Source organism: Bactrocera oleae, chromosome 2 (genome assembly GCF_042242935.1).
Source record: "Bactrocera oleae isolate idBacOlea1 chromosome 2, idBacOlea1, whole genome shotgun sequence".
Classification (NCBI taxonomy): Eukaryota; Metazoa; Arthropoda; class Insecta; order Diptera; family Tephritidae; genus Bactrocera; species Bactrocera oleae.
This window is the reverse complement of record NC_091536.1, coordinates 84,728,747-84,751,972: the sequence shown is the minus strand read 5'-3', so window position 1 is coordinate 84,751,972 and position 23,226 is coordinate 84,728,747. Positions and strand designations below refer to the sequence as shown.

Below are 23,226 nucleotides of genomic sequence, written 5' to 3'. Positions count from 1 at the left end.
ATTCATTATCAATTTATTTTTACTTCGTTTCTTTTGCACAATTTGTGTGGATTTTCCTTTACTTTTGAGGTTTCTCTGTCACCAACGGAATGCACTCTGCGCTGCGTTGCGCCGATCTTCTGCATCGTTTACATTCATTGGCGCTTTTGATGCTTCATTTGCCGCCTCCTTGTAGGGTGTGTCTGCTTGTTGTCATCCATTCTCATCATCATCTTCTTCATCATTCTCATCAACTATGTTGATGATTTCTTTTCGGCTTTGCACTCGAAGCGATTGGAAGCGCCATGGGTACCAATGGACCTACAAATACATAGTATATATATGTGTATGTCTTTATGTTCTCTTTCTTACATATATGTATATGTTTCTTTAATCTAGTATTTGCAGCACCCTCAGTAGCATTACATTACCCCACTTTCGTGTCTTCGCAAATACAGAAACTTAATTTTATAAATTTGGAATTTTCAGATTTTCTTAAATTTTTTTCTGAGGCACTTTTATTTTTTAGATTTTTTTTCCTTATATTTTTAAAATATTTTTGCTTTTTACTCTCTTTCATTTTGCTTTGCTTTCTCATTTAGGTTTATTAAAATTGGCAACCCTCTGGTTTCTCTAACGCCTAGGTCAGGAAAACTTTGCCGCATTTTCAACGTGTGCTACCTCTTTGTTGTCGTTATTAAGTGAGTGATTTATTCCAATATCAAAACGAATACACTCACCTAACCGTATTACGAAGAGCCAGCAACAACATTACCTTGCATCTAACTTAGATTTGAAACGGCAGCGCTGAACTTGCACTACTTGCCACACACGTCACTGTGTTGCAACTTTGCAATTAATGCGTGGGATTGGCAGTTGGATTGAAAATCACTTATAAAAATATTTACTTGTAAAATGAATCCAGTATGCTCAATGATACTTCTACTCGCAAGTTCAACAGAACTAGCGGCATTCAGGAGTAGAAAGTGTGGCACCGAAGAGTGTGTAAGCAAAAAGCAAAAGTTGTTGCAACCTGATAAACTTTTTAATTTACTTTCAATTGTCTTTTCGTTTTCTTTGCCAATCGATAATTGTAAATCATCTCATTATACAGCGTACCAACAGTTTTGCTTCTTTTATTAAAATTGAAACCCGATGCCTTTTCTTTCAAGCTTTTCTACCCAGAAGGTAAACTGTGATTTGCTAGTACTATACTTATGTTAAATTGCACCCTGTAGAAAATTTGTAACTATACGTTAGCGTTAGATTAACCCGAAGCCTTCCCCAACAGTATAGTTGTGCTATCTAGAGCATTGAATGTGTTTAAATATTGTAGCTTAAATTCTGCTTAAGAAGTATAAGTACGTAGAATCGATGGATTTTTGATAGGACACTGTCACTGACATTAAATATTTTCTCCACATGGTATCCAACCTAACCTAAACCCTAACCTAACCTAGTATCAAACTTTGAGTTCAAAGTAGTCCATAAATGCGTGAAAGATCTTAACCAGTCCAGTTATTGCTCTTATTTTTTTGATTTCTTATGCAGTAATAGCTTTTGATTACCACAAGTATTAGTTTGAGGTTATACAACCAAACATTTTTGTTGTGAAAGAAGTCAATTAGAGCTAATATGATTCGACTTTTGACCTTACTTCTCCACCATATAGTACATGTTTCGTAGTTCTTATTGTTTAATGTTTATTTTCTCAAAATTACACTAATAAATTTATTAAATAAATAAATATCATCAACTTTTTTTCTACAGGGCAGGTAACTAACAAGTGGCATTCTTGCTGTTGTTGGCTCATCTTCTTCTCGATGTGCTGTTGGTTGTTAAAATTTATGATAAGAATTATTGAGAGTTTATTAAAAGAATTTTCAAGTAGAATTTGCAGTAATAATTTATCATTAGCCGTGCTTGTGTGCGTACATACGAACACCAAGCCAGACACAGTCGAACAATTATGTTCATTTGTGTGCGTAGCCAAAGTTACACACACACGAAAATAATAAATTAATTACAATTGGAGAGTAGTCGTAGCAACCTTGCTTATTCATAGGAAAATGTGTATGTATGTGTGTGTGCATTGCACAGATAATGGTAGATTATAAATTTAGTTGGCATATATATTTAAATACTCTGCTTACATGTATATTCTGTGAGTTTCATTGAGAATAGACTTGCAACAAAAAGTATATAAGCTTAAACTTAAACTCAAATATTCATCTCTCGCAACTATTTTGTGATGCAACGTATTCCTTTTAAAATTTTAAACCTTCCAAGTGTATGCAACCAAAATGATTCACAGGAAGTGAGTTATCTGTCTCGGTTAATGGAAAATAAACTGTGTGGCATTGAAAGTAATGAAGAATAAGAATTTAAGATAAATTTTATGCTTTTTTGATGAATCGTGAAAAATTTATATGTTTTAATTACTTATTGGCAAGTTTAGAAATCTTAAAAATAAGTTTTAATTTAATCAGCTGAGTCGATTTATCCATATCTGTATACTCGCGTGCTAATCCAACAGTTTTCGAGATGCCGACCTGATATTTTGCACACGTCCTTTTCTACCCAAGAAGTTGCTCAAATGAAGGAATACCGGACCACTCCTCTCAGTGTTTGAGATATCGATCTGAAATTGTGTCCACTTGCTTTTTTCACTAAGCAGTTGCTCATTTGTCGAAACTAGAAAAGATGTAACAATTTATTTAACGCTTTAACCGAGTGACTGTGTTCTATTTAAACTTTACTTCTCTATTTTACACAATTTCTTTATCACTCCGTATTACTTTGCCATGAAATGTTAACGAAAAAGATGACGTACCCTGTATTTAAATGATTGCATATTCTGTTTATGTAAATAAAGTTGCATGTGTATACTTCCAAACACTACCATAAACATAAATATAGCGGCTCATATATAGTGGCATTTCCCTCATTTAGTGCGAGCAGTTTCACATTTCACGGAAATCTGCTAATAAATATGAATGACTTTTGCGGCAGTAACAACGTTGAGGTGCACCACCGCTTTTGAATATTTATCTTTATATGCTTTTTGACCAGTTTTTAAATGGCTGCCGGAAATGTTGTAGCAAAATTAACACATTTATAGTTTTGGTTTATGTTTCCTTTGTCCCGTTAGAACTAGATTTGAAGTACTTAGGGTACTGTAGTGGATAGCATACAACATTTGGGAAGTTTTGTTAGTGTATATTTTTGATAATATGGTAGAAGGTAGAATAACCTTGACTTTAACAGAAAGCAAGAATAAGCGGAATGGATTTTGTGAGACATAAAAAATTTATTTGGATTAATTAGTGTAAAATAACAGAAAATATATAGGAATTTTTTGTTTAAAAAATTTGGTAAATCTAAATCTACTTATATTTTCTACAAATATGGTGCTCAATACAATACTTGTTCACAAGAAATTCTGAAACCGTATCCAGAATATACAAGACTCTTATGTTAGAAATATTTATCAGATCGATCTTGAATCGGAGGTACAAATAAATTATTTTTACTTTCTAATTTGAAAATCCTTGATTTCCTGGTCATTACACCCAATTCCCTTATTTTCCCGTTAGTTGCATGGTTAATAGCGTCTGTCACTCTACAGTTTTTAAGCTGAATAATCTCTAAATATTCTAGTTTCACACAAGGAACAGTGAAAACAAATGTTTCAAGCGAATTTTATTTTCGGAAATAAATCAAAGCAGATGAAAATTAAAACTTCTACGGCATGAAAGCTCAAATATATACATACGCATATATTATATATGTATATAAATGCAAGCGTTACATATATAAATATACACATTGTCTTTCCAACAGTCAGACACCAAACAATAATTGTTTACAACTTAGTAAACAAAGTATTTGTGGCCTTAGCTTGTGGAATACACTTTTATACGTACGGATATATGTAAATATGTTTATTTTTGCACAGCTAACAAAAATATTGCGAATGTTTCGGATGCAAAAAAAATAGTATTATACAAGTATATAAATATCCGAAACTTTCTTAAATAAAAAAAATTATTTTTGGTTTGGAATATGTCTTCAGCTGGCGTATCTTAGTCTTTTTAAACTTCAGAACTTTTTCACATTTTATATACTGGTAGTTTTCTAAATATAGTCAAGCTTATACATCTTGAATACTTCGATAAAAAAATCATTCAAGAGGTTTCTGCCTACAGTAATTAAACAACCAATTTTTGGTTGTATGTTCTCTGTTAGTGCTGCAAAATTTTCTTTCGAAAAAGTCGATTCAGCAAGCTGTCGCAAAAGAGTCAAAAAGTTTTTTTTTAAACGAGCCAACAAAACTTCGAGTAGTTGCACTACCTATCTGTTTAGAGAATGATTTTCTAACTTTCAGTCAAAGTGTGCTGTGATTAATTATATGTACAAAAAATAAAAATTATAGTATCATGAAACCCAACGGAAACAAAAGATAAGATTACAAACATTAGATTTTTAATTCAGCCAATCCACTCCCCTTCCTTTTCCCGACCGCAGATCGCCCATAAATTATTTTTTCTTTAATGTTTGTTATTTTATCTTTTGTATCCGATGGTTTTCAATCTACCATGAATTTCTTTTTTTATAATTTTTAAAGGCTTATGTGGCATCAGTATGATATTGAAAAGTTCTACGTATCATACTTACATCATAAGTATACGAAATATTTCATTACTAAGTACGTAAATTGTAATCTGTTGATATACAATACAATAATGTTGCCTACAATTAGGCACTATGCTAGTAATAACGTATTGATTCTGTACTATCGAAGTCGCACACCTAGAATGGTTGTTGAAAAATAATTAATACATGCTATAAGGAAACAATATTTTATAAGCTTTGTAAGAAGAAATATTTGAAATAGAGGCATATCTAGTGTTACAGCCTAAAAACAAAAAAGGTTTGGGAAATTTAACAAAAAAAAAAAAAACAACTACTGCATAAATTGCTACACATTTTAAAAAGTTTTCCACTAGAAAATATTAGCCGTACAATTACCTACGGTCGAAAGAAATCAAATTTTAACAATATGACGGTGTTTTGAAAAAAGTTGAGTTTTTTTCGAAGTTACAGTCTTTTTTGGCTTTCCAAAAATCGACTGTTAATCAGGAAGGCGTATGAAGAACTATATACAAAACATGCAGAAAAATGTTTTTAGTAATTTTGAAATATATAGTTTTGAGAAACACGTCTTTAAAAATAAACTAAATGAGCTGATTGAACTGAGCGGCTATGCTTTAAAAAACTGTAACTCAAAAACTATTTGAGATATCGACTTAATATTTTAGTACGTTATTTTTAAAGGTATATCAAAATATTTAAGGACGATTGCGAATTATTTGGGTTTCAAGCTCAAGCCCATAGCAAATATTCTACAATTTTGTAAACGATATACTAATACTATAGTTTTTCTGGAGAACTTTTGTAAATAAAACTTTATGTTCAGAAAACGTCAATACTCATTGTTCAGACCATTATCGTTTGTCGTTCTCCTCTTCATTAGTGTAAAAAACATATTTCACTGGTATGGGTGAATTGTTTTCTCAATACTAGTGTTTTTGTTTTCCATTCAACAGATTCAGCTTGAGCAAAGCAAAATACTAAAATATTTTATTTGAGTAGTCTTCGAAAACAATGCTATAACTTCTTTGAGTTCGCTGGGTCAACGCAAACATTTTGTATGTACGATAATACTCCATAGGAAGAAAAACCATGCAAATCCAAAATTTGTAAATATATATTTACATACCCAACATGTTATGTATTTTCCCTAAAAGTTAAACGAAACATTAAATGTCAACAACAAACTTTACGTGCAAATTACAATTATTTATTTACTTTTGTACAGATTTTTGTGGCTGTCGATTGCACAATACACACACACACACGCGCTTATGTACAAGCATGCAGCAAGTATTAAAACTATAAGTCTGTAATTTAAATTCAAATCCTCGACTCCGCTCTGTTTCCCCAGCGTCGTATACAAAACTTTACTTTTCACTTTTGAGCCATTCAACGTTTTGAATGTCACTGTATTGTTGCCGCCCCTGTTTGTGGTCAGTGTTGCTACAAAGTTGCTGTTTGCTTCTCATCAAAAATGCATTAAACAACAACAACATTCATTGCATAGAGAGAGACAATGTTATCTACAACAAGAACAAAATCTGCAAACACACTGAACGCCGAAAGCACATTGCAAAATACAAAAAATACATACATACATACCTATACTTGTATGTAGGTGCATGCAACGTGTGTATATGTATGTTTGAAGTGTCTACATTTAAGTTGGCACTTTTCATCCGCTGCTGGCCACTGCGATGAGTGAATTCGTTACAGCGACAACAACTAATCTGGACCTTTATCAAGTGTGTTTATGTATGGCGCTTGTCTATTGCAACACAGGGTGACCCACAGATGAAAAATCTATTACTTTGAACGATTTAATATAAAAAAATAAAATTAATTTCCAAAATCAAGAAAAAACCTTAACTTCGGTTGCATCGAGGCTATAATACACTACACAAAAGTTTTCCATACAAGGTCTTCAATTTGAGTGTTCAGCTCCGACATATGAGCAGTTTCTAGAGGAGAAAATTACGTGTACAAAATTTCAGATCGAAGTCATAAAAGCTTAGCTTATATAGAGACAGACAGATGGACATGGCTTAACTGACACAACTCGTAACGTTGGTCATTTAATTACACATTTTATAGCGGTTCCGACCTTTCTTTCTGGGTCTTACAATCTTAATATACCCTATTTAGAGTATAAATATATTGTTTCTATAAAATGTGTCTCAAAGTGATCATATATTACAGCTAAGACACGAACCTGAATTCAGGCTTTTATGTCTATAGACCATATTATATTCCTTAGACTTTTAGATATTGGAGCACGATGAGCTGAACTACTCCTCGAGAGCTTAGTATAGTTTTAATATCAAGCGATATTATATGAGACAACTGGTAGTGGTATAATAAACTATGGACTACAGTTTCTTTCATATAATATGTTATGTTCGAGTGGGTACACTATTCACACAGCTAAAAAATAATGCAATTATTATTTAGCCTGGTTTTGAACCGACGTAAAGCAGAATCATGCACCTAACGTTATATTAAAAAGAAAATACATTTTTTGGTTATGATTAAAGAGCTTAAAACAAAGATTTAAAACTAGTTGATTATTAAATTAAGTTTTGGGAAGCTCTAATCTCTTCATTTTGATCCTCATTAAACAGCAAATGATTCTTTTCGTACTTGACTGCGCTTAGTGTACGGAAAACGAAATCTTTGAGCCTTGGATCTCATTATTGAGTAAATTTCGAGAATGCATCATCAGTAAAGATTCTCTGTTTTTTCCAAAAAAGCTGACCTTAAAGCAAAATATTTACTTTCCTTTGGAAACCAAATAATCTATGGCGTACCTAAAAAACTCTGGAGAGAAAAGTAATCGAGCAGATGAGCTAATCGTTACAGTTCGATTTTCATTTAAACCACGATGTCAAATGAATCAGAAAACACCCTGCACTCCCTGCAGGTCGAAATATTTTGATATACATATGTATATACATGTATATGTATGTGAGGTGAGTTTGTTTGCATTTAGTGGCAAGTGCACATAACTCCAGGTTTGCTTTGGTCAATTCACGGCTATGGATTTGTGTCACAGAAATGTTGCAAATGCCCCCCAGCATATCAGTTATGCGGCAAGCATATTGTGGAAGCTAGAGAATTTGTGGACGAGCGTGCAGCGAGCTTCCATTGAATTTTGTTGTTGCATTGTTGCTATGGCACTGAACTCTTTAGTTGTTGTTGTTGTTACGCGATGGCTATCAGACCGCATTCATTTCAGTTATTTACTAGATTTTTATCAATTCCATGCTGCTGTCATTCCGCAAACACACACACAAACTTGTGGTTGTTGTGGGATTTAGTTGAGTGCTAGTCCTTTCCCGTGAATGGAGGACCACCTTTCATATTTTAACACTTTCGTTTTATCTGCAGCATTTTTATTCACTTTGTTGTTTATATGTGTATTTTCCATGATTTGTAATCTAAAATTTTTGCTGCTAATATTTACTCAGATAAAGTTTTCACTCCTTGTCCAAACACATACACACCCATTTACAATCACAAATGGCTCTTCCGTGCTGAAGTGGTCGATGGTGAACGTGTTTGCAGAGTGAAGGCTTTCATGGTTATTAATGGCGTTGAAATTCGCTTAAGATAAGCAGCTGTTTTAGAAAGTGTGGGTCAAGTAGGTGTGGCAGATAACGGCATTATTCGCGCTCTTGTTGATCTTTTATATTAAGCTAAGTTGACCAGTTGACGAAGTGGATGTTTGTCTTATGTTATGGAGCTAGTTTGGTTTGTCCGAATCCAAACCTAAGTTGAAAAGGTATTTTTTTATAGCCATACGAATATATCGAATTTATTACTGTTAAAGTCGTATCAGTCTAATTTTTCATTTTGAAGTAAATAGCTTGTCTGATTACCATATTTGATAAAAGTACGAAAAGCAAAAAGCATGTCGAAATTTCAAAGTATAATAAAAATCCAGAAAGAGGGAAAATTTTGGCCATTCAAAAATATTTGTTCTAGAGTAGTTGGTTACATTCGTTACCCCAAAAGTAGGCAATGCTTTATACACATGTTAATGTGATAAAAATGTTGCCTACATTTAGGGTAACGAGGAAACAGGTCATAATTTCTGTAAATGGCATTAATTTGGCTTATGCATATAACGCCTTTTTTTCATGGCTAAACATATTAATTAAAATAAGCTACTCCATTATGGGAAAATGTTTCAGCAACTGAAATTTTGTACAAATTATGAAAGTCTTTTCATAACTTTTCTGAGCTGTTTACATTCACTTATGGTTAGTGAAAAATTTATCTTAGACAAGCCATTAGACGACTGAGTTTCTTTTAGTATCTAACGGTTCGTAGAACCAAACGTGATTAAACATGTCCTAGTATAATAATATGTGCAGATAATGCTCACTTGTGATTATAACTTATTATTATACATCAGCTAAGTTAAGTTATTTTCCAGCTTACCAGCTCATCTTGAATATGTACTCAAGTCTTTCCGAATGTAAAATCGCGACAGCTCCTCAATATCCTTACTCATTTTAAATGCGAACAGCTCTATAAGATACTTTCTTCTTTCCAAACTTTAAATGCGCTGAATTATTCGCTCTTTGCCTTTGCACATTGTCGTCTACGCGCTTGAATCCTCCATATAAAAATCTGGACTTTTTCGTTATTTTCTTATTAAGTAATCTTTTTAAGCCTCGAAGCGTTTTTTATATTCTTCACTTTTTAAATTTCCTATTTTTGCATTTTACTTGAACTCGCGTAAAGTTTGTTCGTTTCTGCATTTCTGATTTAGTTCAAAAGTTTAACTTAAAAACATTTTTCTCATACGAGTGTGCGCGCCCCTACTCTTACAACTGCCACCACTACCGTTTCCACACGACTCTACTCGACTCCTTTGGCAGCATTCATCGCACCGCAGTTTCCGTTTACACACGCTGTATGCACTAAGTCGACTTGCGTATGTATGTGTGGGCTCAGCTTCGTGAAGCTCATCGCCGCGCCCACTTCCGCTGACTTTATAAATATATCAAGTGAAATGTTAACGGTTTTATCTGCTCGTGTTTGAGCAGTTGATACCTTTGTATGCGAGTCTGCATCTTTATAGTCTTACATTACGTTGCTGTTGTTGGTTTTGTTTTAATTTTTCTATTACTTCTTATTTTTGTTGCACACCGCCCTTCCGTTTTGCCGCTTGCCAAACCCGCCTTACTCAGCTGACTCCTGCTGTATTCGTAGCTATAATTTATTTCTGAAAATAATACGCCATTAAAAAGTTCAGCCAACCAACTTACCCCACGCAACCACCACCATCATCAACAAGAACAACAACAGCAACAGCACAGACGTTCCTCGGTAAGATGCCAGCATAGAGTAGTGCCAAAGTCCAGGCGCGTACTCGCTATAAAATGTTGCCACAGCTTAGATTGTAGGAGTGGCGCCCGGCGCAGTGTAGACAGACGCATGTTGCATTTTTAATTACATGCCACAAATAATAGTGCAAATTGCGGATGAGCATTGGGCGATGAGCGATGTGCTCTAAGCGGCGGAGGTCGCAATGTAGCAACAAGGCGCGGTGGTAAGTAGCGCTAACAAGAGGCAGCGAAGGAGAGTGAAGATTTTCGTGAAGAGTATGTAGATACGCTGCAAAGAGTTTATTTTCAGGTGAAATATATATGTATAAGTTAAAATAGCGAGTGCCTTTTTTATCTTTATAAAAAATTCTTGGAAAAATCCCAAAGAAATTAAGCAATAAGAAATTCACCTTTCAAGGGTATTATAATATCGCTGCAACTGAACTTGCCGTTTATTCTTGTTATAAACTGAACAGGGTAAATTAACCTATTTTGAAAAAATAAAAAAATAATTAATTAATATAAATTTTTCAAGACGGCAAATATATTTTTTTTAAAAGAAGATGCTGCGTATACGTAACGTGGAAGGAAATGGGTTAGGTTAGCCACGAAGTTTGTAACACCCTGAAGATAATGTCGGAGACCACATAAAGTATATACTAGTATATAAATGATCAGCGTGGCAAGCTGAGTTAACTAAGCCATATCCGTCTGTCTGTCCCCTCAGTTTTTTTAGATATCGATTGAAATTTAGCACACGTCCTTTTCTCACAAAGAACCTGCTCATTTGTCAGAACGGGCGATATCGGGCCACTACAGCATATAGCTGCCATACAAACTGAACGCTCGGAATCGAGTGCTTTTTTATTTGACGAGATATCTTTACGCAATTTGGTATGGGTTATTGTTTAAGGCAAACGTGCAATCTCTGAAGAAATTGTTCAGATCGAGGCACTATAACATATATCTGCCATACAAACTGTTTGATGAAAGTTGTTGTAAGGAATTTTTGTATATGAAGGTTGCAGCCGAAGTTAACATTTTTTTTGTTTTTTTTCAATGATTTTCTCATGATTTATTTTGAGTAATTAGAATAGGATTGAGGTTTATTGCAACATTTGAGCAAAATGATTTCATTTGCTCTCCGACGCTATGAATCAAGCAGCTCTTAACAGGCCTAGTCCATAGTACAAACTTGTATATTCACGCCATATCGGAGGGTTTAATTCAAGGTCGCCTTAGGAAAAGTGGATTGATTTCGGACTCGGGAATTGGATTTATATTTGCATAATCGAAAAGTTCCTATAAATAATGAAAATAAAATATGCAATTGTGTTCTTTAAAAATAGTTCTTTAAATTTTCATCGAAAATCGAAAACTCATATATATAATATTACTTTTTTAGTACAATAACCTCAAAATCCTATTAATGTTGGAGGCGGAAAGTAGGCAGCTTATCGCTTTATACTGATAATTCAGACTCACTGCTATGACTTTGAATATATTGGTATGCTTAGTTTTGAAGATTTTTTACCCCGGAAAGTAGGGATTTTAAGCATTTCTTACTTAAAGAATATGGGCAACAGAGGAGCAAACTAAGCGTCAATTATCCTATGTGATACCAGAAAACCAAATTAATACCAATTAATATATTCAGCGCGAAATTTAAATATTGAAAAATAAACTGATATATTTATATCAAAATTTGTAAAGACTAAAAGATATACATATTCCCATTTAATGAAAGCTTATAAGTTTATCTTCTTAAATAAAGATCAAAATGGGCTTAGCGGTTTTAAAAGAAATATAAATTATATATTCCACAGAGACGGAGGCGTATGTGCATAAAATCCATAAGCCAATCTTAAAAAAAGAATCATCTGCAATAATCACACGTAAGCTTACAACGAGCCTTCTTTTTGTCTTTTTTTGTTTTATTCCATTTTCTCCTGTCTATATACATGTATGTATATATGACTTGAAGTACTTTAGCGGCGGAGTTGCGAAACAATGCCAAAAATGATTGCTCGTAACTTTCAAGCGAATTAAATGCAACTTCCACATGTCATCTCAAGTTAGAACCAAATTATGAAAAAACAAAAACAACAAAGCGCACCGACATATATGTAGGTGGCAAGATATTGCACGCTTCTTAAAAAGATAATAAGTATGGCGACGCTTCCTCGTAGCAACCGACTAAAGTGTTGTGCGGCGGCTTAAATTACAAAAGGCTCCATTGTTGTTGTATTTTCATGGTTTGTTGTAGTTGTTTGCTTGTGCAGTGCCGCCATGGCAGCCAATTTCATTTCAGTTGCGCTCATATTCTTTTACTAAAGTTGTTGTGTAATTTCAACTTTCTTATTGTTTTTGCTATTGCTGATGCTACTTTTATTATGTACAAGTACGTATGTGTGTGGATGTGTGTGTGTGTGCTTAGTTGTTTTTGCAACGCCACTAGTATTTATGAGCGTATTTTATGCGATGACAAACGCATAAAGTTACGTTTATGCCATAAATGTGCTGCAAATGTGGCAAAAGTAGTAACTTAAGTGGCAACAACACCTGCCGGTCGCGCCACAAGCGTACCAACGCTACGCCCTTACAGCACAAATGCAAAGCTGGGTAAATTACCATGCATGTGTGTTTATGTTTTACGTTTGCGGCTTTGCGGTTGTCGCTTAACTTGCCACACCCTGGTTTTATGCTGTCTTGTTTTCACTTTTTTTCAACACTTTAACCGCAGACGCCAAGCGTCGCTTTGTTTTTATTTCAGCAGTTGGCTTTATCTGCTTATCTATTTTTTTCTGGTGTTATATGCCACACGCTGTTGTTGCTTTTGTTTGTTTTTTTTCTGTGACTTTACCGCGCAGTTGCCTAGTTGTGTTAAAAACAAAATCATAAATTCTTTCACAAGTAAACTGATATTCATTTTCATGTCATACACGGCAGCGCTGCAATGTTGCAAGCCACAGCGTAGGTAAAAATATACTACTACCACTACTTCATTGTTGTCACATTCCCGTATACACGCACATAATAGCTAGCATAGCTGAAAGGAATCTGCGCTTGCCACAAAACTGAAATGTCACAAGTTTTGGTTAGCAGCGAAAAACTTTCGGAATTTTTATCGACCAACAACAATCACAACAACCATAAATTACACGCTACTTCTACAAACCTACTTATAAAGTACAGAGTTGCATTTTGGTCGAAGTTGCTGATAAGTGTCTGTAGTTTATCAAAACATTATTGCAACAGCGCAAATAATAGCCAGAAGACTAAGCACATACTTGCCTGTAGCGCTCCACTGAGTCCACTTTTACAATTGTGACATATTTTTTGGTGTCGACGGCATTATACTTTTCTCCTTGAAAGCAAGATGTGGAACTTTGATATTGTTGATTGAATAAAGTTCATGCTATTGTTTCTAACGAATCAGTTTTGTTTGACTCTTCGCAGCGGTTTTTAAAATATTGTTTAGAAACACGAAGCCGAAGTCAACCACTTTAATACAACTCTGGATCAAAAACTCCAACGACATTCGCAACCGGCTCAGAGAAAAGGAATTACAAACTTACTTAAGGCACAAATTTCAGTTTTTTAATGGCCACTAATTAATAGCATACAATTTAAGGTAGTACTCCGGTGTGATGGGTTTAAAAAGTCTTTGTTTTTACATTTTTTATTAAAAAAACCTTTCAAAAATATATTGTAAAATTTCCAGATCGAAGTTTTCAATATTTTCGAGGTTATAGCCACAAAAGGAGAACACACCGTAGTGTGTATGCAAGTAGTGGCTACGCCAGCGGTATTTTTGTCAAAACATTGTAGGTGTTTTTCAATAATTTTTAGGCTCTACAATGAGAGTTTTTAGTGTATAGTCCCATAAAAGAACATATAATGTTATACAGATTTTACTATAAACGTCCACCCATTCTTTCGCATAAAAGGTAGGACAAGATCAAATTGCTAAATAAGGAGAACAGGTCCGCAAGAGTGTATTACATTATTTGCGCTCACCACATCATAAAGAAAAGGTGTTATTTTAATTGGATTATGATGAGGAAGCGGATTTACATTTCTTTCGTGAGATCGCAGAAATATTAGCCAAATGATGGCATACTGACTAAAACGGCTAGTTCTTCCCACTTCCGCCCACGTACTGCGTCTTTATTGTCCATCAAACTAATGATGAGACTCCGTAGTGAGAAGAAGTGTGAAACAGCAGAATGAACAAAAAGGTCGAATTGGATACACATGAAGGTTCGATATAAAAGCACAGGTGGAAGTTGGCTCTTAGGTGCATAGTCTGTACTGAGTTGCGCACAAAAAAAGACAAAAGACCAAAATCTGTGTGCTTCTGAGTTTAAACCAGGAAACAGGTAATTGAAAACTTAAGGAAAAATAGATATGGTACATACAAAATTTACATTCAATTTTTTTTTTCATGCAAAACACTGTTTTTGTGAATCGAAGTATTGGGCACTTATTTTTTTATTTTAAAACAATTTTCAAAATTTCAACGCTCGAAAAAAGTACCTTTAAACATTTGCGTATACGAAAAAAAGCGCTTCATTATAAAAATAACAAGTCGGCCTAATGTTTACGATTTTTTCTCAGCATTCCAAAGAGATATACGTTACATCTATTCTACTTATTTTTATAAATAAATTTATGTATTTTAAAAGAAAAATGTAAATTTTTTTCAATTTGGAACTATTTTTATTCATTTTTTTTATTAAATATATTTTTTTTTCATTATGCGTTGAAATTTTCAAAATTCGTAACTCGAAAATTTTTCAAATCATGTCGAAATGACAAAAATAAATAAAATAAAAGTGCTTCAAAGACACCAAAAAAAAATGGTTTGCACGTAAAAATTTGTTTAATATTAATTTTGAATGGAATGACCTATACACATCCACATACATATTTTAGTGATGAATATTAGTAATACCAGATTTTAAGTTGCTTGTGCTGTCCCAATAATTTTACACCACAATTAATTTGTCTGCCAAAAAACTATTGTAGCAAAAAAGAATATTTTCGAAACAAATATAATGAAATTTTTGCGGAGATAATGCGTTACAAACTTTGCGACAGTCTGTGTGAGCGCATAAAAATGTGGCAATATTTCTTGTACAATTTATGTGCAGCATTGCGAGTTAAATGGGGCACGAAATTGCAAATGTGAGCGTTTTTCCGTTTCGCATCAAAATTGCCTTGGACTAAATGCAAAGTTTTACAGTTTACTAAAAGCCATAAAAAACGCTACACAGTCATACATACAAGGTTATATGGGTTTCTTAGGACTTAGTGCGTGTATGTAAAATATCTAATGACTTGCTGGCCAAATACACACACACACGCATATAACAGGCTTATAGGCGTTGCGGAGATTACCTTGCGCCAGTTGCGCTTCACTCACTCACTCACTTGGCATAATGTCATTTCGGGCAGTGCCGCAACTCAATTAAATCCATTAGCATTTTTAGTTGCACAAAATGAGTGACAACAACAACTACTACACGCACTAAGCAAAGAATTTGAAAGAAAAAACCAAAATATGCAGGCACTTTCGTGTGTTGCACTTCCTTTGCCTACAGTGTGATAATGCCACATATAGATGTTTGTGCCACAAAAACTAGCTGCCGCCTATGTGACTGCTCTAGCTAATGTTGGCGCTGCCAGCCGCGGCATGAATGTCACAAAGGCGACATTGTTGCAAATAGCAGCAAAAACAACGGCAACAGTACCAATTACTGTGGCAATTTGAATTATGCAAATGTAGCGTTGCATTCCTAAATACACACACACGCACATACACATACACGTAGACAAGTATGTTGCAAGTCACAGACATTGTTGTCAACGTTTTTACCAGCGCGTTGCACCACATGTTTTACATTCTTCGCTCATTCCAAATATGCATTTTTTCCTCTAAACTGTCTTCGTTTACGTCTTACCTTGCGCCGCGCCGCTTGCCATCTTTGTTGCTTGCCTTAGGCGACAGCGGCGTGTGGCGTCTTCATTCGTTGCATTTTCCAATTTCATTGTGCTTAGTCGAGGTCGCCGCTTTGTGCCACACATACATCCGTTCCTGCAGCCACTATGTATGTATAGGGGCGTGTCTGTCGCAATGCGTTCTTGCAACACGCCGGCATGTTGGCGAAATCTTAATTACCCTGAGAATTTGCATTTTACGACTCCTTGAAAGGCGTCGTGTAAAATCTAAATGTGTGGCATGCGGCGTTGCAAGTTGTTTGCATTTCAACTTGCTGAAGACGCAATAGCGGTTGGCGGTGTGCACGGGTGGCAGCATGCTTTTGCAATGGCGACGCAATTTAGTTAGTTAAAGAGCACTTTGTGGCGAATTGGAGCGCTAAAGCAATAACGGAGTTTAGAGTATGAATTGCAAACTAATTAAATTTGGTTCCGCCAATTTAGATTATCAGTAGATTTGCGTTCAAAATTTTTGACGTGTGCTTTGCAATTAATTTGAAGAATTCTATTATGACCAGTTAGAACTTCGGATCAATTAACGAAGTTATAAAAAACTTTTTTTGTTTTAGAAAAAAATACTTAAGACTTGCAGCGGGAGTTCAAATTTGTTGCCCCATGCAATAGATTGTTAAACGTTTCGACGTAATGTTCATAAACTCACATTCCGTCGCTAGTAATGATGCACTTGATGGCTGTACAGTCCTCAGCTACGTTGTTAAGCATCTCTTCGGTGACCTCTTCTCGACGTCATTTTTGCAAAAGTATCAGGTCTTTTGGTACGAGCCTAGCATTGACAAGCTTCATACTCAAAACATTAATCCGAATATATTGAGTTGATCCATAAAGACTTTGAGATCTTCTGCTATTTTCCTGATGCCAACAGGACGATTTTCAAGCACTGTTTTTAACTTTTTCCATGTTATCATCTCTAACAACGGTGGATGTACAACTCGCAAGAGACAAGTTTTCGATGACTGCACGACCTTCACTGAATGCTTTGCGCCACTCAAATATTTGTGCTCGTGATAAAATAGAGGCCCCAAAAAATGTCTCTAATATTATCAACTCTTCGGAATTAAACTATTGTATATCTAATATTATACGTTTAGTTAATTTTGCTAATATATTATATCTCACTTATTGACTGATATATGTGGCAGACGGCCAACGGAAGTTTGAGAATCTTATATTAGGTATATGAGAGACAGGGGTAGTATTAACCCGATTTTATAAATTTTTGGTTATGCAACATACTATTAACGGAATTAAATGCTCGTTTAATTTCAAAAAAAAGGTACCACACATATAATCACCAACATATATAGAGTAAAACCAGTATACCGGATGTTTGAAAACTTATTATATCTGTGACTAATTATATGGGTGCTAGGACAAGTTTTGACCCGATTTTTCTTACGTTAGGCACAAATATGCATCATTATAAAAAGAAATATATGCACTTAATTTTAATAAGATAGCTGAAATATTGGGCGATATATGCGGTATGAAGAAAACCGGAAGTTCAAAAATATTTCGATAAGGCATATGGGGACTTAGGGAGGTATTGACGCGATTCATTCCATTTTTGACACAAAGGCATATTATTATCTGATAGAAACTCTATCTGAATTGCAATATTATATCTCACAGATTGATTGCTATTTCTTGCAAAAAGTTATCACCAGGCACAGAAGTCCCTATGTTCGGTAATGGGGGGCTTGAACAGTTATTATCCGACTTTGACAATTTTTCGACTTGAGATGTTTGAGGTACACAAAGACCCTATTTCTGCAAAGTTTTGTTCCGATATATTCTTTAATGCCTGATTCGTATACTGGAAAATGTTGGAATCATATGGAATTTAAAATTGTGCGATATGGAAAGTAGGCGTGGTTGTAAACCGATTTCGCCGATAACTCTGCACTGCACGATAATGTTATGTACCGAATTTGCTTGAAATTAGTCAAGTAGTTCCGTAAATATGTGATTTTACATAAATATAGGCGGCTCCACGCTTATCATCCTATATTGACATCGGCTCCTATAAAACCCTCTTGTACCATTCCGGATGTAAAATTTAATGTCTCTGATACATTCCGTTATTGACATATCGAACTTTTAGTAGTTTTTATCTAAACCGTTATAGGGGAAGTGGGCGGGGTTATCATTCGATTACATCCATTTTCACACTGTCGAAGGAGAGGTTAAAATAATTTCTGTGCAAATTTGGGTAATTTAGCTCGAATTGTTTAGGAGATATATACATTACAGTTATTAAGGGGCGGTGCCACGGCTATATTTTAAAAAAAATTTCAACCATAGCTGATCCTCCCGAATGCAATTATTTGTACCAAACTACAGTTTCTTACAGAAAATACCTGTGTTAATGTCGTTGCTGTTACTCGGTTCAGGAAAAATTTTAATGAAGTTGAGCATTCTTTCCTCGTTCGCTTAAAAATTGACGCTTAGCCTTCAAGAAGGATGGTTCGATCTTTTAAAGAGTCTCGGCATAAGTAATAAATTAATAGCGAACAGTCGAGCAATATATATGTAAATAGCTTCGATATTCCAATGTGAAAAACAAAATTCGAATGTTTCATCCAGTCTAACACGCATCTTTCATATACATAGATATATGTGCACCGGTATTTTAGGTAGTTCGTGCAGCCAGCATTTTTGACGCTATAAAATCATTTGCATTATTTTCGTGTTGTCTATTACATGCACTTATCTCACCCACACACGCACATACCTAAATGGCTAGTCTCTCAGTCAAAACATTTAGCCGGTAATTACAGTGCATCGTGCCCGACGCATTGCTGCAATCTCGAACAAAAGCAAAACCAAATATGTAAGTGTATTTACAAATGGCAAGCCTACCTTAGGGCGCACTCACAGCGCACTTAAATATGTGTGTGCAATCTGAGATAAGAATGAATGAAGAGAGACTCAACAGCTATTTAGCATGCCAACAGGCGCCCTACCGTCCACTTCATAGCTGATACCTGCCGGCATGAGTATAAGATCACACAACTGCGGGCACTAATACACGCACACGCACACAGAAACACAGCCACTGGCTTATCGCTTAATTAAGCACAGGCAAACAAAGAGAGCCACAAAAATGAACACAAAATAGGCAAAAAACAAAAAACAAAGAAGCCAAATAATCTGTAAACTACGCAGACGAGCTGAAAGTCAAAGCACACACACACAAGAGTTTGTATTAGAATTTTACACAGATGTCTCATATATGAAATAAGCACTTCAATCGCATTGCACCCACACACTGGCTTATGCATTTATGTTTGGTGTTTTTTGCTTTTATACTTGCAGTTATATGTGTCCAGTTGCATGAATGGCGCTTAAGCTGCTTCGCATGCGGAAAGTGGATGTGAATCATTAACAAGTGCAACAACGGGCAAACAACGGAACACCCATACACCTACAGTCATATAACCTAACCTGGGGCACGTGTGAAGCGTTGGGCGCCACTCCGTTATAACTCTTTTACGGCGGCCCAGCACGTAGGCAACTAGCCAAAGCTACCTCCCACGAGTGAGCGAGAACTTCGCAAGCGCAACTGTTGGTCGGCAGCAAGGACACACACAAGCATACAATCATACAAATTGCGGAGTGTAGTGCAGCTTTTTGCAGCGCTCATTTTCCATTACACGCAGCAGGTGAGTTTAATTATTCGCTGAATTTTCAGTTTTGTATCGAGTTGTTGCTCATTGCCAGGTTTCGTTTTTGCTTTTATTTTCATTTTAAATTAGGTTGTTGCTGTTAGGGTTAACGGCTTGTTGCTGTTTCAAAATTATATATCTCGGTTTGCTTGTTTTCCATATTTGCTCTACATTTTTGCGCTGAAATGTAACAAAACTACGGTCAGCAAGCAGCACAGGCAATGCGTTGTATTCGTGTTCGCCTCGCTAATTAAGCGTAGAAATTTGAAATTTAATTTTTGGTTACATGCTTGCCATGTTTACTTTGCGTACGAGCAGTTTGGCAGGAACGAATATTTGATTTTTCCTTAAAAAGTTAAACGTTTATAAAATATATTAAAATACACAATATTAAATTATATTTACATAATTTTTTTACTGAATAATAATATAAAATGTCACACTGTCGCTCTCCGCCTTGATCTCTTAACAAGCTACAACTGAATTTTGTCGAAGTTAAGTACAATATTGTATGCAAAAAATAACCTTAGTGGATACACAGAAAATCGCTTATCATCTATTGTGGTGATTATAAAGTGGTGCAACGAACTTCAAACGCAAAGATCTTTTATAATAAAGCTGAATCAATCAATGGCTAATGGATGAAAAAATATCAGAGAAAAAATGCTCGTCTAAGCAGCGTGATCACATTTTAAAATAAGGGTGATTACGTCGTAAACTTACTTTTGACCGCAACAACATCACTTACAACAAACACAACATTTTTTATGGACAACACGCTAAATTGCTCTCTGGCTCGTGGTAGCTCACTTGAAGCTAAGCGCTGGCTAACACACCAAGACCTTTGCTACGTGGTTTGTGGGTTTCAGAGGGCGATGATGAAAAGCATGCGAAACGCACCGAGTTGCTCCTGTTCGGACAACACGCTTAGTGCTCTTATTCGTAACAGTTCGCTGCCGCGTAATCCTGTCCCTCTTTCCAAATATATTTCCTTGGTGTAGTAACGATAATATAACGGAAATATTTTACAAAATAATATTTTGAATAAGCAGATTAAAAATATGATATCCGTAGAAGCGCGGAAATTGCACAACTCGTGTTGTCGGGCCGGACTCGCTTGTATGAACGGAATGAACAATACTACAAGAGAAGTTGCCGACAATAAGCAACAAAAGTTATCACGTCTGAATTCGGACTAATGGGCCATTCGTCAACCATCTCATAAACTTAAAGAAAAAGGTAATTGCGCTACAAAAAGCCATGACCTTCGCAGTATCCAAAACCACACTATTCATGTATGATTGAAGCTATCTCGGAGTTACTGACGTACTTTTATAAGAATTTTTTTATTAACGAAGTACACACACAATTTTTTTCTTCTAGTAAGAGCTTGTTGTTCACCTCCAAATAGACAGTCTCCGATCAATGTCTAGATTTAGTAACTCAGGTGTCATTGGTTATATAAGAAGTATTGAACTTAACCGAAGTCTGTTTGAACATTGGACCATTTAATTTGAAATTAATTAAAAGAATTGCGTTTTTCCTTTGCGCAAACGATTCGCGAGAAACTGCTTTTACTTTCTTGCAAATTAACGCATGTCCAATAGCGGTCACTGACGCGTATAATTCGGTCGTGTTTATTTCGACCTTCTTAATATGACACATCGTGCTGTGAAATAAGAAACATGAGTGCTCAGTATGAGAAAAGTTTTGAAGCAGCCTTTCTAACGACGCATAATATATTAAAGATCCCAAATGGACTATTAACTGCATAGTATTTAGTAAATCCGAATTGTAAATTTGTGAAAAGGTGGTCTGACCATTATGGAGATGCTGAGATGAAAAGTCAAGAAGAAGAAGATATCACGTGAAATCTAAAAGTGAGGACAATGCTTTATTCTCCTTTTTAAGAAGTAACCTGCTCAGTCAAGGAGAAGCTAACAAGTTTCTTTTTAAGCAAACGATATATCTCTAAATACAACATGGGACAGACTTCAGAGATTTGGCATTAAACGCAGCATTACTGTAATCAAACCACCTACTACCAAAAACACACATTGAATAAAGATTACATCGGGCGCAGGAAAACATCAATCCTAATTGAAGAAATGTAATATTTACTCATACAGATGAGTCAAATCTTGTAATGTTTAACTCTTGGAAACATAGGCATATGGCTAAGAAAAAGACAAACATTTATTTAAAGCAGTGTTAAGCAGCCACAGCATCAGGATGTATATGAATGCTGCTCTGCTCATGAATTTTGGGTTTTGAGGAACTTCATAGAAATAACTGATGTCAGCTGAAATGCCTTCGACAAACATATTGGATACTGCAAGAAGATAATGATTCGGAACATAGAAGCAGACTCTGTACTTAATGGAATGAAGGAAACCATATTGTTACTTAAAGTTAGTCATCACAGGCACCAGCCGCCAATAAAATAGAGAATGTTTGGGCTTTAACGAAAGCCAAAATATTAGTAAAATATTTAACGTCAAAGTTGTCAGACTATAATAGACAATGTCGAGGATTGCAGCAACTTTTGAATAAACATCAGCAATAACAAAACATTTTATTTTCTCTAATTACAATATTTTTCCTAATAAGCGCTGCCTAAACTTTGGAAAATGAAAACGTTTTTTTTTTAACGTATTGTATATACAAGTATACATAAAGTAGTATAAAATCTTCTTTAAAACCAAAATTTAGCCTGATTTTAAATCTGACGACAGCTCATCGAGTTTACTTCGAAAAAAATATAACAACGCTAAATTGCATTGACTTCAATCAGTAAAAGCAAACGCTGGCCTCTCTTACAGCTTCAACAAGCCCTTAATATGCTAAAATTTCGTTGTTGCTGTTGTTTGTATAACTTTTACCATTTTTGCTTTTACTTGCGGTCGTTGCTTTTAATGCTGTAAATTAGCATTGTGCATATTAAAAACACTTGGCACAGTTTTTGACTTCCCTATGCTCTTTCCTTCTTAGCATCAGCCAATAATGAAATTATATACAAAAACAACTACAACGTGCATATTTATTGCAAATAGAAGCGAAAAAGCCAGCCAACAACAGCAAGCAGTCGAAAATTATGATTTTTTTATTAAATAATCGTGTATATGTGTATGTGTGTAATAACAACAAGAACATTAACACATACACGACCGCTTCGTTTTCATATTAAATGCTGATTTTTCTTTTACACTCGCTTTTCCAGCTTTCGGCATGTCTCATTAATTTTATTGCAAGTTTAATGCAGAAAAATACAACGGAAAATTTATGTGTTATTGTAAATTGCGTTGTTGTTGCAGTTATCGTTGCATTAATTCCATATACATTTTCACAGTCATACAGCCAGGTATTTAATATATATATATAGCGAGAAAAGCCTCTCATAAAATTCACATCATAAAAAAGACAGTCACTGCCGCAGCACAGCTGAGCCAAGCATATAGACAGACACTCATACACACGATATTATCGAATGTGTCACATGTTGGCGAGTGGTTGCAGAGTTTCCCGTTCCCCAGCTCATAATTCGATTGTCCTCCGAGCGTAGTTTA

At 35.1% G+C, this 23,226-nt stretch overlaps 1 protein-coding gene across 1 annotated transcript in view; it reads left to right on the top strand.

Annotated features, from left to right (window-relative positions):
* beat-VI (beaten path VI) overlaps positions 1-23,226 on the top strand; it is a 293,763-nt gene that overhangs the window by 185,111 nt on the left and 85,426 nt on the right. Inside the window, exon 6 of the mRNA XM_070105889.1 lies at positions 19,311-19,657. The gene's annotated coding sequence lies outside the window, so the exon portion shown is untranslated. The remainder of the gene's footprint in view (positions 1-19,310; positions 19,658-23,226) is intronic.